Source organism: Arachis stenosperma, chromosome 6 (assembly GCF_014773155.1).
Source record: "Arachis stenosperma cultivar V10309 chromosome 6, arast.V10309.gnm1.PFL2, whole genome shotgun sequence".
Classification (NCBI taxonomy): Eukaryota; Viridiplantae; Streptophyta; class Magnoliopsida; order Fabales; family Fabaceae; genus Arachis; species Arachis stenosperma.
Window position 1 is genome coordinate 117,601,054 of NC_080382.1, and position 4,178 is coordinate 117,605,231.

The 4,178-nt window shown below is 38.3% G+C and overlaps 1 non-coding gene across 1 annotated transcript; it reads right to left on the reverse strand.

Moving 5' to 3' along the window:
* Window positions 1–3,692: 3,692 nt before the first annotated feature.
* LOC130938177 (small nucleolar RNA R71) lies at window positions 3,693–3,796 on the reverse strand. Its single transcript, XR_009069352.1, has one exon. It is a non-coding gene; the product is annotated as a small nucleolar RNA R71 (small nucleolar RNA).
* Window positions 3,797–4,178: the final 382 nt, after the last annotated feature.

Sequence of the window (4,178 nt, forward strand, 5' to 3'; positions counted from 1 at the left end):
CGTCCCTAAGAAGGGTGGCATGACAGTGGTTCATAATGAAAAAAATGAACTGGTCCCTTGATGAGCGGATAATTTATACGCTTTTTGGCATTGTTTTTAGTGTGTTTTTAGTATGATCTAGTTAGTTTTTAGTATATTTTTATTAGTTTTTAGTTAAAATTCACTTTTCTGGACTTTACTATGAGTTTGTGTGTTTTTATGTGATTTCAGGTATTTTCTGGCTGAAATTGAGGGACCTGAGCAAAAATCTGATTCAGAGACTAAAAAGGACTGCAGATGTTGTTGGATTCTGACCTCCCTGCACTCGAAGTGGATTTTCTGGAGCTACAGAAGCCCAATTGGCGTGCTCTCAACGGCGTTGGAAAGTAGACATCCTGGGCTTTCCAGAAATATATGATAGTCCATACTTTGCTCAAGATTTGATGGCCCAAACCGGCGTTTAAAGTCACCTCAAGAAACCCCAGCGTTAAACGCTGGAACTGGCACCTAAATGGGAGTTAAACGCCCAAACTGGCATAAAAGCTGGCGTTTAACTCCAAGGAGAGTCTCTACACGAAAATGCTTCATTTGCTCAGCCCAAGCACACACCAAGTGGGCCCGGAAGTGGATTTTTATGTCATTTACTCATCTCTGTACACCCTAGGCTACTAGTTCTCTATATATAGGACCTTTTACTATTGTATTTTTTATCTTTGGACATCTAGTTCTTAGATCAGATCTTGGTTCTTCTGGTTCCCTCTCTGGGGCCGAAACCAATGATCACACTATCACTTATGTATTTTCAACGGTGGAGTTTCTACACACCATAGATTAAGGTGTGGAGCTCTGCTGTACCTCGAGTATTAATGCAATTACTATTGTTCTTCTATTCAATTCCGCTTGTTCTTTGTCCAAGATATTCATTTGCACCCAAGAACATGATGAATGTGATGATTATGTGACGCTCATCATCATTCTCACTTATGAACAAAGTGACTGACAACCACTCTTGTTCTACAAGCAAAAGAGGCTCTAATGTTTATCTCTTGGATTCTTTAACCGGAATCTTCGTGGTATAGGCGAGAACTGATGGCGGCATTCAAGAGAATCCGGAAGGTCTAAACCTTGTCTGTGGTATTCTGAGTAGGATTCAATGACTGAATGACTGTGACGTGCTTCAAACTCCTAGCAGGCGGGGCGTTAGTGACAGACGCAAAAGTATCGATGGATATTATTCCGGCCTGACCGAGAACCGACAGCTGAATTCCGCTATGCTGTGACAGAGCATATGCAATCACTTTCACTGAGAGGATGGGAGGTAGCCATTGACAACGGTGAAACCCTACACGAGCTTGCCATGGAAAGGAATAAGAAGGATTGGATGAAGACAGTAGGAAAGCAGAGAGACGGAAGGGAAGGCATCTTCATGCGCTTATCTGAAGTTCCTACCAATGAATTACATAAGTATCTCTATCTTTATCTTTTATGTTATTTTCGTTCATCACCATATACATTTGAGTCTGCCTGACTGAGATTTGCAAGGTGACCATAGCTTGCTTCATACCAACAATCTCCGTGGGATCGACCCTTACTCGCGTAAGGTATTACTTGGACGACTCAGTGCACTTGCTGGTTAGTTGTGCGAAGTTGTAGTGATCACAATTTCGCGCACCAAGTTTTTGGCGCCGTTGCCGGGGATTGTTTTGTGTATGGACAACTGACGGTTCATCTTGTTGCTTAGATTAGGTATTTTTTTCTTCAGAGTTCTTAAGAATGAATTCTAGTGTTTCAAGGTGATGTTCTTATCATCACCAAAGCTGATTAATCTTCATCAATTTAGCTCTTGAATGCAATGTCCTGCTGAAGCTTGGCTAGCCATGTCTAATTCCTTTAGACTGAAGCTTTAGACTAACATTGCATGATTCCTGGAATTCTCATTAAGAATTTTGATACCTTTATTTTCTTTTCATATAATTTTCGAAAAAAGCACAAAAAAATTTCAAAATCATAAAAACCAAAAATATTTTATGTTTCTTGTTTGAGTCTAGCGTCTCATCTTAATTTTGGTGTCAATTGCATACATTCATTCATGTGTCTTAAGGATCTTCAAATAATTCTTGATGATTTCTTACTCTAATCTTTGAATTCTCTTGACTTGAGTGTTTATGTGTCTCATATGCATTCTCATTAGTGTCAGTAATATACAAACTGCTAAGTTTGGTGTCTTGCATGCATTGTTCTTTTGATTTTAGTTGCATTTTGATTATTCCTTATTATTAAAAATCCAAAAATATTTTTGATTTGTGTCTTTTCAAGTCAATAATACAGAGGATTGAAGATTCAGAACATACTGCAGAGGAATCACACAGAAAAAGCTGGGCATTCAAAAATGCCCAGTGAAGAAGACAGACTGGCGTTTAAACGCCAGCCAGGGTGCCTGGCTGGGCGTTTAACGCCCAAAAGGGTAGAGTTTTGGGCGTTAAACGCCAGAATGTGCACCATTCTGGGCGTTTAACGCCAGGATGGCAAAAGGGGGAAGATTTTGTTTTCAAAATCAATTTTTTTCAAGTTTTCAAAGTTTTTCAAAATCAAATCTTTTTCAAATCATATCTTTTCAATCAAATGTTTTCAAAATCAATTTCTTTCCTTTTTCAAAGATAATTACTAACAATTAATGATTTGATTGAACATTTCAAGTATATTGCCTTTTCTGTTGAGAAAGGTTTAATGTTTGAATCATATCTTTTCTTGTTAGGCAAGTCATTAATTTTTTTTAAAATCAAATCTTTTTAAAATGTTTTTCAAATCATATTTTTTTATCACATCTTTTTCAAAATAGTTTTCAATCAAATCTTTTTGATTTCTAATTTCAAAATCCTTTTCAAAAATTACTTGATTTCTTCCCCACTTTTATTTTCGAAAATCAATTAGTGTTTTTCAAAATGTTTTTAAAATCTTTTACTTAATTTTCGAAAATTACTTCCCTTCTTTTCACATCCTTCTATTTCTGGACTAACACTATCCCTTAATGCAAAATTCGAACTCCATCTTCTTTGATAAGTTCGAATTTTCTACCTCTGTCTTCCATTTTTCTTTTCCTCTGACACCTCAAGGAATCTCTATACTGTAACATAGAGGATTCCATATTTTCTTGTTCTCTTCTCTTTCATATGAGCAGGAACAAAGACAAAGGCATTCTTGTTGGAGCTGACCCTGAACCTGAAAGGACCTTGAAGCGAAAGCTAAGAGAAGCTAAGGCACAACTCTTTGTTGAGGACCTGACCGAATTCTTCAAAGAAGAAGAACCCATGGCAGCCGAAAACAACAACAATGACAACAATGCAAGGAAGGTGCTGGGTGACTTTACTGCACCTACTCCCGACTTCTATGGGAGAAGCATCTCTATCCCTGCCATTGGAGCAAACAACTTTGAGCTTAAGCCTCAATTAGTTTCTCTAATGCAACAGAATTGCAAGTTCCATGGACTTCCATTGGAAGATCCTCATCAGTTTTTAGCTGAGTTCTTGCAAATCTGTGACACAGTCAAGACTAATGGGGTTGACCCTGAGGTCTACAGACTGATGCTATTCCCTTTTGCTGTAAGAGACAGAGCTAGAATATGGTTGAACTCACAACCTAAAGAAAGCCCGGACTCTTGGGAAAAGCTAGTCAATGCCTTCTTGGCAAAGTTCTTTCCACCTCAAAAATTGAGTAAGCTTAGAGTGGAAGTCCAAACCTTCAGACAAAAGGATGGAGAATCCCTCTATGAAGCTTGGGAAAGATACAAACAATTGATCAGAAAATGTCCATCTGACATGCTTTCTGAATGGAGCATCATAGGTATTTTCTATGATGGTCTCTCTGAACTATCCAATATGTCTCTGGATAGCTCTGCTGGAGGATCTCTTCATTTGAAGAAGACGCCTACAGAAGCTCAAGAGCTCATTGAAATGGTTGCAAATAACCAATTCATGTACACTTCTGAAAGGAATCCTGTGAACAATGGGACAAGTCAGAAGAAAGGAGTTCTTGAGATTGATGCTCTGAATGCCATATTGGCTCAGAACAAGATATTGACTCAACAAGTCAATTTGATTTCTCAAAGTCTGTCTGGAATGCAAAATGCACCAAGCAGTACTAAGGAAGCTTCATCTGAGGAAGAAGCCTATGATCCTGAGAACCCTTCAATGGAAGAGGTG